Below are 13,366 nucleotides of genomic sequence, written 5' to 3'. Positions count from 1 at the left end.
TGTGGGTTTATCTCTGGGCTTTCTATCCTGTTCCATTGATCTATCTTTCTGTTTTTGTGCCAGTACCACACTGTCTTGATTACTGTAACTTTGTAGTATAGTCTGAAGTCAGGGAGCCTGATTCCTACAGCTCCGTTTTTCGTTCTCAAGATTGCTTTGGCTATTCGGGGTCTTTTATGTTTCCATACAAATTGTGAAATTTTTTGTTCTAGTTCTGTGAAAAATGCCAGTGGTAGTTTGATAGGTATTGCATTGAATCTGTAGATTGCTTTGGGTAGTAGAGTCATTTTCACAATGTTGATTCTTCCAATCCAAGAACATGGTATATCTCTCCATCTCTTTGTATCATCTTTAATTTCTTTCATCACTGTCTTATAATTTTCTGCATACAGGTCTTTTGTCTCCTTAGGTAGGTTTATTCCTAGATATTTTATTCTTTTTGTTGCAGTGGTAAATGGGAGGGTTTTCTTGATTTCACTTTCAGATTTTTCATCATTAGTGTATAGGAATGCCAGAAATTTCTGTGCATTAATTTTGTATCCTGCTACTTTACCAAATTCATTGATTAGCTCTAGTATTTTTCTGGTAGCGTCTTTATGGTTCTCTATGTATAGTATCATGTCATCTGCACACAGTGACAGCTTTACTTCTTCTTTTCCAATTTGGATTCTTTTTATTTCCTTTTCTTCTCTGATTGCTGTGGCTAAAACTTCCAAAGCTATGTTGAATAATACTGGTGAGAGTGGGCAACCTTGTCTTGTTCCTGATCTTAGTGGAAACGCTTTCAGTTTTTCACCATTGAGGACGATGTTGGCTGTGCGTTTGTCATATATAACCTTTATTATGTTGAGGAACATTCCCTCTATGCCTACTTTCTGCAGGGTTTTTATCATAAATGGGCATTGAATTTTGTCAGAAGCTTTCTCTGCATCTATTGAGATGATCATATGGTTTTTCTCCTTCAATTTGTTAATATGGTGTATCGCATTGAATGATTTGCGTATATTGAAGAATCCTTGCATTCCTGGAATAAACCCCACTTGATCATGGTGTATGATCCTTTTAATGTGCTGTTGGATTCTGTTTGCTAGTATTTTGTTGAGGATTTTTGCATCTATGTTCATCAGTGATATTGGCCTGTAGTTTTCTTTCTTTGTGACATTTTTGTCTGGCTTTGGTATCAGGGTGATGGTGGCCTCGTAGAATGAGTTTGGGAGTGTTCCTTCCTCTGCTATATTTTGGAAGAGTTTGAGAAGGATAGGTGTTAGCTCTTCTCTAAATGTTTGATAGAATTCGCCTGTGAAGCCATCTAGTCCTGGACTTTTGTTTGTTGGAAGATTTTTAATCACAGTTTCAATTTCAGTGCTTGTGATTGGTGTGTTCATATTTTCTATTTCTTCCTGGTTCAGTCTCGGCAGGTTGTGCATTTCTAAGAATTTGTCCATTTCTTCCAGGCTGTCCATTTTATTGGCATAGAGTTGCTTGTAGTAATCTCTCATGATCCTTTGTATTTCTGCAGTGTCAGTTGTTACTTCTCCTTTTTCATTTCTAATTTTATTGATTTGAGTCTTCTCCCTTTTTTTCTTGATGAGTCTGGCTAATGGTTTATCAATTTTATCTTATCAGAGAACCAGCTTTTAGTTTTATTGATCTTTGCTATCATTTCCTTCATTTCTTTTTTATTTATTTCTGATCTGATCTTTATGATTTCGTTCCTTCTGCTAACTTTGGGGGTTTTTTGTTCTTCTTTCTCTAATCGCTTTAGGTGCAAGGTTAGGTTGTTTATTTGAGATGTTTCCTGTTTCTTAAGGTAGGATTGTATTGCTATAAACTTCCTTCTTAGAACTGCTTTTGCTGCATCCCGTAGGTTTTGGATTGTCGTGTCTCCATTGTCATTTGTTTCTAGGTATTTTTTGATTTCCTCTTTGATTTCTTCAGTGATCACTTTGTTATTAAGTAGTGTATTATTTAGCCTTCATGTGTTTGTATTTTTTACAGATTTTTTCCTGTAATTGTTATCTAGTCTCATAGCGTTGTGGTCGGAAAAGATACTTGATATGGTTTCAATTTTCTTAATTTTACCAAGGCTTGATTTGTGACCCAACATATGATCTATCCTGGAGAATGTTCCATGAGCACTTGAGAAGAATGTATATTCTGTTGTTTTTGGATGGAATGTCCTATAAATATCAATTAAGTCCATCTCATTTAATGTATCATTTAAAGCTTGTGTTTCCTTATTTATTTTCATTTTGGATGATCTGTCCATTGGTGAAAGTAGGGTTAATTATTAATTTTGTTGGGTTTTGGATTTATTTATTAGTATTACTATTTTTCTGTTTTTTAATTCTTTAAAATCTACTTTTATCTTTATGCATTCCTTCCTTTTGCTGTACTAGGTGCAATAATGCCAGTTCATGCCTAATGTAGCATTTTGGAAATTGTTCAAATAAATAAGAATTAGTATGTCATTTCTATTGCCCTCCATGTGAAGAATTTTTTAAAGAGAGAGAATTAAATTTTAGTGAAGAGAAATGGAATAAAGTCTTTAATTTTTTCCTTTGTTTTAGGTAAATATAATTATAATTTTTTCCCTTTGTTTTAGGTAAATATAATTATAAATTTAACTGTCTTGTAATTTTTTAATTTTGGAATTGTTGACAATTTCTCCTAAGTAACAAATCTAATATGACAATAGGAGTAAAAAAAAAAAAAAATGCTATGCTTATTGACTTTCTTTAAAATGGCCTTCCTCTCTTTTCTTATTTCTTAATAAATTATTCTACAATGGGTCAAGCTATAATATGAAGATCAAGGAAAAATACTTCCCCAGCTTCTCTCCCTGCCAAAACGTTGCTTTATCTATTAATTTAATTGTTTAGCTACCTAGCAAATATTCCTTGTTTGTGTATGGTTTTGATATTATGGGCCAGTTAGTTCCACTCCTTTTAGTTCAATTCAATCCAGCAGTCCTTTACTACCTGCTTGTAAGTGTTCTTAAGTGCAAGAGAGAGAAAACTCAGTAAGCCAAGCCTCCCTCTCTCCACACCTTCTCAACCCCCTAAGGAGCTTACAGCCTGTTCTGTTGGTACAGATTGTTCTTTAAGCCTCAATCAGACTTTGCTGAAATATGTGTCACAAGACAGGACAGGGAGAAGAAGAGATGGCTTAACCCAGATCATTTGCCATAACTGTAAAAACACAGAACAAAAGTTAGGCTGGTTAATATGCATGCTCAGTAGTCAGAAGGATCCTCACAGCAATATTGCTTTTAGCAGCCCTCATGAGCCTGAATGAAGCTCTTATTTGACTCTCTAAATCCTGCTGGTATTGAATCGCCAGATTGTATTTCCCCTGGAGAAGCCTTGGTCCTCCGTGCTCTGCCAAGGAGAGTTGAAGGTGGGGGAGGCCTTCGTTTCCCCACAACTTTTCTCAATTCCTGATGCCAGTGGATCCTGAGAGTGGTAGAACCAGTTTACATACAAGCTAGCAAAAGAGTTTAATGACCTTCAGAGATTTTTATTTCTTGCAAATGCAAAATAACCTTAATTATTTCAATTCTTACATTCCACATAGAAGTTAGAAGAGTTATGCAAGTAATAAATGCACTTCCGAGATATATTTATCATTTCTTACTTGAAATAGTTAATTCAAAGTAATCACCATTATCCTCAGGGACACACTGATGATGGAAGTGGCCTTAGATTTATTATGAAGTTGCAAGGAAATAACAGGATTTGGGGCTTATCACTCACTTTAATACATTAGAAACCAGAAAGCAAAGTGAGAATATGAGAGTATACCTTTGGAATATTTCAGTAAATTTAGATCTTGTATTTCTTCTATGATGGAAAAGGTGAATCATCTGGAGCCTCTGGACTCCAGTTATTTAGTTATTTTATGAACATTTTATGGGAGGAAGAGATCTGCATCCCATGAGTAAGGGCCTCCAAGAGGAAAGTGGGTGGAACCAGGAAATGGTCCCTCCAGGCTCATTCTACTAGTGATGGAAGTTAGTTGTTCAAACAACACTCGTTCCTCATCCTAGTCCCATCTGGAAAGTTTCATCTCTTATTTTCTCTCACTTTTTGTGATATCTACCCAGATCCGATATTTGGTGCAGACAGTGGGTGCTGTTTTTTAAGGCCATTTTTCATCTGCCTTTGTACCATTACATTTTTATAAAATTATCTCAGTGGTAACATAATTTAAAAGAATCATAGAATGTCCTCCGTATGGCTTTGCTAAGTTAAATTTCTCCGGTTCTTCATATAAAGACTCATCACCTTCCTAATCACTCTCCCACTGGACAAATTTTAATTTGTCCCTGTCTGCATTAAAATAAAATGCTTTAAACAGGAAAATACACTCTAGTTGTAGTTAACAAGAGCAGAAGGATGAGGAAGCAGGCCTCTGACCTTCTTTGTCCTACCCACTGTAGCCTCTGGCAGCCACACCACTTTATTGACCCATTATATCATGGTGCACAAAAATTCCGAAGTCTGTTTCACATGAATTGCCAAGTATCCAGGTCTTCTCAGTTGATTTTTGAATCCTGAACCCAGATACATTATACTTGTCAGGGTTCTTGATTGTAAATGACAGAAACCAACTACAGTTCCTTAAGTAGAAATGGAATGTATTGGATGGGTATCTGGTGGCTCCTAGAAGCAAAGAAAAGTAGAAATGGATCAGATACTCGCCACAGTGGCAGGCTGCTCAGGATGTGCCACTCACCGACAGGGCACTCAGTACCCCAAAACTGGTATCTGCACCACTGGACACCTACCATCCTTGTGCTGGGTTCTACTGCCATTGGACGTGCACTTTGCCCTTACAGACACTCCTCCCTGCACAGCCACCAGGAAGCATCCCTAATTGGCCTGAACTGTGTTGTCACCCCCTCAGGATATAAAGTCCAGGTGGCAGCATTTGATTGGCTGTGCTTAGGTCTTGTCCTTGCTCATACTCCCAGGGGGATAACAGCCCTTTTGGCCTCCATAGTGGAGGGGGGCTCCTTCTCTATTATTATCTTAGGGTTCCTCCCAGATAGGTAAAGCTTTTGGACACTGGGCAACCAATATTATAAATATCTACTATATATACATTATCTTTTTTTCTTTAATTTTTATTTCATATTGGAGTATAGTTGATTTACAATGTTGTGTTAGTTTCAGGTGTATAGCAAAGTGATTCAGTTATATATATACATGTAACTATTCTTTTTCAAATTCTTTTCCCATTTAGGTTATTACAGAATACTGAGTAGAGTTTCCTGTGCTATGCAGTAGATCCTTGTTGGTTATCTATTTTAAATATGGCAGTGTGGGGAATCCCTGGCGGTCCAGTGGTTAGGACATGGGCTTTCACTGCCGTGGGCCCAGGTTCAATCCCTTGTTGGGGAACTAAAAAAAGCCACGACACAACCAAAAAAATAATACCAAAAAAATACCAAACCAAAAAAAATAATAATAAATAAACAAACAAATAAATATAGTAGTATGTATATGTCAGTCCCAAACTCCCAATTTATCCCTTTCCCCCACCTTTCCCCTTTGGTAACTATAAGTTTGTTTTCTAAGTCTGTGAATCTGTTTCTCTTTTGGAAATAAGTTCATTTGTATCATTTTTGTTAGATTCCACATATAAGCAATATCATATGATATTTGTCTTTGTCTGACTTACTTCACTTAGTATGATAATCTCCAGGTCCAGCCATGTTGCTGCAAATGGCGTTATTTCATTCTTTTTAATGGCTGAGTAATATTCCATTGTATATATGTGCCACATCTTCTTTATCCATTCATCTGTTGATGGACATTTAGGTTGCTTCCATGTCTTGGCTATTGTAAACAGCACTGCAATGAACATTGGGGTGCAGGTATCCTTTTGAACCATGGTTTTCTCTGGATGTATGCCCAGGAGTGGGATTGCTGGATCATATTTAGTTTTTTAAGGAACTTCCATACTGTTCTCCGTAGTGCCTGTACCAATTTACATTCCCACCAGCAGTGTAGGAGGGTTCCCTTACTCCACACCATCTCCAACATTTATTGTTTGTAGATGGCCATTCTGACTGGTGTGAGGTGATATCTCATTGTAGTTTTGATTTACATTTCTCTAGTAATTAGCGATGTTGAGCATCTTGGCATCAATATGTCTTCTTCGGAGAAATGTCTATTTAGATCTTCTGCCCATTTTTGGATTGGGTTGTTTGTTTTTTGATATTGAGCTACATGAGCTGTTTGTAAATTTTGGAGATTAATCCCTTGTTGGTCACATCATTTCCAAATATTTTCTCCCATTCTGTGGGTTGTCTTTTCGTTCTGTTTATGGTTTCCTTTGAAGTGCAAGAGCTTTTGAGTTTAATTAGGTCCCATTTGTTTATTTTTGTTTTATTTCCATTACCCTATGGATTGAAAAAGATACTGATACAATTTATGTCAAAGAGTGTTTTGCCTATGTTTTCCTCTAAGAGTTTTTGTTATCCATTCAGCCAGTCTATGTCTTTTGGTTGAAACATTTAATTTTGTTTATATTTAATGTAATTATTGATATGTATGTTCGTATTGCCATTTTGTTAATCATTTTCGATTTGTTTTTGTAGGTGTTTTTTCTCCCCTTCCTGTTTTGTTCTCTTCTCTTGTGATTTGATAACTCACTTTAGCGTTGTGTTTGGATTCCTTTTTCTTTTGTGTGTGTGTATCTATTGTAGATTTTTGGTTTGTAGTTACCATGAGGTTTTGATATAGCAGTCTATATATAAACAAGATTGTTTTAAGTGCTGGCCTTTTAATTTCAAATGCATTTCCAATATCCTGCATTTGTACTCTCCTCTTCGCACGACTGCTGGTTTTGATACCATATTTGTGTGTGGATGATTTCCTACCTTTACTCTATGTTTGCCTTTACCAGTGAGCTTTTCCATTAGTAATTTTCTTGTTTCTAGTTGTGGCCTTTTCTTATCCACCTAGAGAAGTTCCTTTAGCATTTGTTGCAATGCTGGTCTTGTGGTGCTGAATTCTTTGAGCTTTTGCTTCTCTGTAAAGCTTTTGATTTCCCCAAATCTGAATGAGAGCCTTGCTGGGTATAAATTTTCATTTTGTTAATTTGGGTTCAAACTTAAAGTTAATATCTTTCAAGTAATGGTGCTATCATGCAGTTAATTAGTTTTCATTACCAGGTTTCTGCTGCTACACATTTTCTAAGCTAATCCTTTGTGTTTCTCCAGACTCAGTCAAAGGATTGCACAGGATAGGGTCAAAAGTAAGCATTGTGACCAGGCTTCCCTCTGGTTTGAGGACCACATGTATATCTTCAGGAAATAGTTGTCCAAACCTAAACTCAAAAATATTCCTCCCCACACCCCCAAGAAGAGAATGCAACCTCCAGCTGGATGAAAGAAAGCTGGTACAGGATACTTAACAACATTTCAGAAAAGCAGAGCTCAAATATTCTAAGACTGAGAATTGCCTCAGTTGATGTCTATCTCCTCTATCCACTACCATCACCTCAAGTCACAGACAGCACAGTGTGAAGACACAAAATTTCCAGCCCTCAAACCATATAGAGAGGTATAGAGAGGGAAACAAAGTGCAGCAAACTGGTTTCAGAAGTTTACAGAGGGAAAAGAATCCTGATTCAAAGCAAATAGAAAGTATAAACTCTAGATAGAATGTGAGCAAAATGAAAACAAAAATTGCAAAGCAATTTTATAAACATACTTGCTTTTCCAACAATTCACAGAAAGAAAAGAACATAAACATGGTAACTAAAGGACACAATTTAGAAGAGCCGTAGGAACAAGGGAATTGCCTACAAATGCTTTCCACCACAAAACATTTTAAGAACATGCATTAAATAAAACAAGAGCTCACACCCTGTGATGAAAAAGAAAAAAGCAGGATGAGGTGAAAGAAAATAAGGACAAAACAACATAATTATAAAACTAATAAAAGTAAAACAACAAGGAACAGAGTAGAAATAGCTAAAACTTGATTTACTAACATAGAGCAGAAGTTCGAAGTAATCACAGTAAATACAGATTAAAAAAACCCAAGACTAAAGTAAGTAGAAAGAAAGAAGGTAATGGAGACTAAAGATTATCTAATATAATCACAAATGATGGCCCTCATATAGTAAACCCATCAAATTAAACAAAAATATTCAAGAGAATACCCCTGAAACAAAGGAAAGTGAATCTGCAGAATTAAAAAATACATTGTGTTTCAGAAAACTTCAACATGGAACATTCAATACTGAGACATATCATGACTTACCTACTGAAACTCAAAAGTAAGAAAGAATTCTTTGGGCATTCAGACAAACCATATCAAATTATCTACAGGGGACAAACTGACCTCAGAATTTAATGTCAGAAAACAGGAACAATGACTAAAGTAACGTTAACCAAGAGTGTCTTATCCAAATAAATTGTCATTCCAGTACATAGGCAAAATGGACTTTCCTAAACATGCAAAAAATCAGGAAACACAGCACCCATGAGCCTCTCAAAAAAACTACTTGGTGATATCCTAGGATTTAAGAGACACATTTAAGAAAAAAAGGAACAGAGAAACCATATAAAGGGCTTTCGGTGAACACCAAATCTATTTAAATATAGACCAGTACAAACTGTTGCACTGCCACTGAAGAGAACATTACTGTTGCAAACATATAAAGATAGTACTATAAAAGTTGGGGAGAGAGGGTGTGAAGATGGGGGACCATGTGAGCATGCTATCCCCATCTTTCATAGAAGGGGTCAACTAATGTATGAATTTGAAACACGTGACTCAAACACGCTTAGTGACTTCCAAAATCTCTTCTTAATCTTTTTTTTTTTTTTAAGTTTTTTTTGGCTGCACCCCATGGCATGTGGGATCTTAGTTCCCCGACCAGGGATTGAACCCACGCCTCCTGCATTGGAAGGTGGAGTCTCAACCACTGGACTGCCGGGGAAGTCCCTCTCTTCTTAATCTTAAAGAGATCTTTTAGGAGCTAATATTTCTTATAAAGAAGAAAAAGTTATTGGAAATTCAGCAATTCTTTGCACTTAAATTTTGTTTTCTAAGAAATCCAAGTTGTTTTCATCTATGAAATACAAGTGAAACTAAATCAAATACTATTATTTGTTTGATAGTAAAGGAAACTAAACATAAGATGATGTTACACCCATGGGGTTAGGACGATACAGGTGAATATTAAATACAGTTTATCTCCCCTTTAAAAAATGTACATTTATTTCATTGTGTTCATATCTACTAAGCCAATGGTTTCAAATTATACCTTACACGGGTATATACAATTTGCCAAAACTTATCAAACTGTACACTTAAAATGGATGTATTTTATTGCATGCAAATTTACCTTGATGAAGTTTATTTAAAAGATTTGTTTAAATTATGCCCTATTGGAGCCTGCATAGAGGAGCAGGGAAGAAATGAAGGTAAAGGTCACTGGGGAAGGCTTTCCCCTCCCACAGCTCCCACCCATGTCTTTTTTTTTTTTTTTTTGGCGGTACGCGGGCCTCTTACTGTTGTGGCCTCTCCCGTTGCGGAGCACAGGCTCCAGACGCGCAGGCTCAGCAGCCATGGCCCACGGGCCCAGCCACTCCGCGGCATGTGGGATCTTCCCGGACCGGGGCACGAACCCGTGTCCCCTGCATCGGCAGGCGGACTCTCAACCACTGGGCCACCAGAGAAGCCCCCACCCATGTCTTTTTAATTAATCTGGGCAGTTTAGAATTTCTTTCTTTTACACAAAGACTTCAACACAGGGTTCCATAGCTTTAAGGAAGAAAAAAAAAGGAACACAACTGTTTTAAAAGTAGATATCAGTTGACCTGAATATAAACATAAATTGTGTACAGTTGTAGGTGGTGGGTAGGAGAAATAAGCTAACATAGTAATTCCAGTGAATTAAAGGTAAACATATTGGAAGCAAACATTTCTGGATGAGACACACACTTCCGCTTTCCAGAGTGGCTTCAACCCAGGTCCTTCCTGGGCAGATGGAGGTGGTCTCCAGATGGCCTGTGGTGCTTTTGCATGTGTGATTGGGCCTCACCGGGTCTTGGACAACCACTCCCTACAACTCGACCTCTATGGCTTCCCCCAGCCCTGATCAAATTACCAGCAGGCCCACGCCAGGGAGCGGCTGGCCAGGGTCCTGCTCTCACAAAACGTTTGCAGTTTCCCTAACAATTTTTCCCCTCACGCTTGCAATGTTTTGGCAGCTGGGGGACCTCTTTTGCTCCTCCCTTTCAACTTGCCTAATGCTTTGAGCAGCAGGGGAGACCCCAAATCCTGCAGAACCTCCCGGAATGCAAAGCATTTGCAATGAGTCACAGCTGCAGAGGTGCCAGCAAGGGTTGTTCCAGACTGAGAGAGGGAACGAGGGAGGAGGGGTCGGTGGCAGCAACTGCAGAGCTTGTGTCAAAGGCCAGACCGAGAAAGAGGAGCGGCAGCACTGGCTGAAATGAAAGAAAACAACCAGGGGAAAGCTGTGTAGGGACCACTCCTCTGAAGCATCCCCGCCTGCTCTGCATGGAGCTGTGGGCTCTTAACAGACACATCCTCTAAGCTCCAAACATTTTCACAGGAAAAACAACCTGGAATATAGAGGATTGCAAGGTAGCTGGAGGAGAATGATCCTGACAGTTCTCTAACCAGCAACCAGAAAGGGCTGAGCCCACTGAGCTTTGCAGTACACTATTTTAAGAAGCTCTTTAAAAATGCAGTAGGCGTTCTCTCCTTTAATGCCAACAGAGGGGGCATTCACTGGCTCTTTCTTCCTGCCTGAAAGCACTCCTCCCTTTTAAGTCCTGGAGAGAGCCTTTGGTGTCAAAACACTACCCTCTTTTAAGTGTTTTTATTGATAATTATGAATAGAGAATACATTCGTAATATCCATGCAAAATATTTGAAAAACTGTAAAATAAGAAGTAAGTGCCCCTCTCACTTGTGTTCACCCCAGTCACCTAGTTCTCCATCCTGGAAGCAAGCACTGTTATTTGTCTTTTGCATATTTTTCGAGAAGTGTTTTTTGCATGTACCAGCATGTCTGGTATATGTACATTTTTGTACAAAGAGTATATGTTACACAACGTTCCATTCTTTGTTTTTAATAAACTTAGAAAACTGTTTCATATCAGTACAAATAGAACTCCCCTGTTCATTTGTTGATTTTTAACTAGATATTTAAACAATAGCCTGTTAATACGCATGTTGGTTATTTTCAATCTTTCCCTATTCCAAACTGTGCTTCATTGAATATCTTTGAACATATATCATGTGCAGGTATACATGTAGGTCAGATTTCTAGAGGTGGGGTGTCGCATTTTGACATTTTGATAGATATTTTGTCAAATTTCCCTCCATAGAGATTATACAAATGTATATGCACATCCATGAGAGTTTCCCCTATTCAACTTTTTTACGTTTGCCAATTGATAAGTTAAAAAATGGTATCTCGTTGTAATTTTCATTTAGTTTCTTCTTTAACAAATGAGGCTGAGCATCTTTACCTATGTTTGAGAGCTGCTGGCATTTTCTGTTCTGTGAACTATGTTCTCTGCCCATTCTCTATGGCATCGTTTGTTCTGATTCACTGGACTCTGTATGTTAAGGAAGATAGTCCTTTGTCAATGTATATACAGGACAATTTCTTTCCACTTGACTTTTCTCTTCCCTTTGTACTTACATTGTTTATTTCATACTGAACTCTCTTTAGTTTTATGTTGTTGAAGTTATCTTTTTATTCTTGGCATCCAGAAAGTTTAGCATTTAGATTGTATGTCCCCTGAAATGACAAAATTTCCCCCCATATCATTTCCTTGAAGATTTGTTATTCTATGTTTAGCATTTTAATCTGATCCAGCCGGGATTTATTGTAGTGGCAGGATAAGTAGGGCTCCATCTCTATCTTCCTCAGGTGCCTCTCCAGTTGTTCCAGCACCATTTACTGAATAATCCAATCCTCACCCATGCTACCTCTATCAGAAACTAAGTTTCCATATAAATTTGTGCAGTCGTTTTTTATTGCTACATAAAAAATCATAAGAAATTTAGGAACAAAATAACACACATTTATTACCACACAGTTTCTGTGGGTCAGAAATCCAGGCACACGTTTACCTGGATCTTCTGCTTCAGGGTCTCTCACAAAGCTGTAAAGTGTCAGCCAGGGCTAGGGTCTCATCTGAGGCTGGCCTGAGGAAGGATTTGCTTCCAAGCTCACGTGGCTGTTGGCAGGATTCAGTTCATTGAGCGGATGTCACATTGAGGGCCTCAGCTTCTTGCTGGCTGGCTGGAGGAGGCCACTCTAAGTTTCTTGCCACGTGGGCCTCTCCTATGGCAGGAATCTTCATCAGTGCCAGCAAGGGGCAATGTCAGCAGAGTCCACTAGCAAGGTGGACGTACAGTATACAGAAGCCACATTCCATCAGCCATGCCGTAACCTGTTGGTTAGAAGAAAGCCACAGGCCCCACTCACATGCAAGGGGAGAGGATTACACAAGGGATTAATTGGGTGCCAACCTACAGTCTGTCTGCTTCTGGGCCCCAATGATTGGTGTCCCTCCCACATGCAAAATGCACCCACCTCTTAAAGTTCTCTAGAAGTCTCATCGCATTACAGCATCACTTTGAGGTCCAGAATCTCAACGTCTAAATCAGTCCCAGGTGGGGCTGAAGCGCCGCAGGTGTGGTTCATTAAGTCCAGCCCCCAGAGCACAACTCCTTTGCCTGTGAACCTGTGAGACTAATGGGACAAGTCATCTGCCCAAATACCCGACATACAGAGGTGGGATGGCAAAGGATGACAGCCAGAGCCACTCCCATTCAAAAAGGGAGAAAACTGGGGTGTGCAAAGGAGTCACTGTCCATAGCAACTCACAGGTTTGGGTTTGCTCAAAATTTCCATAGCTCAATAGCAATATTATTCTATTTCGTGCATTTGTTTTTTCCTGCTCCTTTCTTTATAAATACATATCGTTTATTTTTTATGACTCCTCTTTTAGTCACCACCTTCATCATTATCACTTACATCGTGCTTACTAATTCCAAGTAATTTTCTAAGTGCTTTACACATATTACCTTATTTAACCCTTATTTAACAGCCCGATGAGGGTAAGTACTATTGTTATCCTTATTTTACCTAAGAGCAGAATGAAGTACCGAGAGGTTAAATAACTTTCCAAGAGCGTGCAGGTAGTAAGTGGCAGAGTCAGACATAAGATGAGTATTCCTGGAAGAATAATTTATAGGAGGTTTGAGTGAAGGAGGAACTGAACCGGTGTTGTCAGCTGTTCCTTGTAACGCAAAGTTGTACGTGTGCGCGCATGTGTGTGTGTGTGTGAGAGACG

Source organism: Orcinus orca, chromosome 2, assembly GCF_937001465.1.
Source record: "Orcinus orca chromosome 2, mOrcOrc1.1, whole genome shotgun sequence".
In the NCBI taxonomy this organism is placed as follows: Eukaryota; Metazoa; Chordata; class Mammalia; order Artiodactyla; family Delphinidae; genus Orcinus; species Orcinus orca.
The sequence above is the reverse complement of the archived record's forward strand: the minus strand, read 5'-3'. Positions refer to the sequence as shown.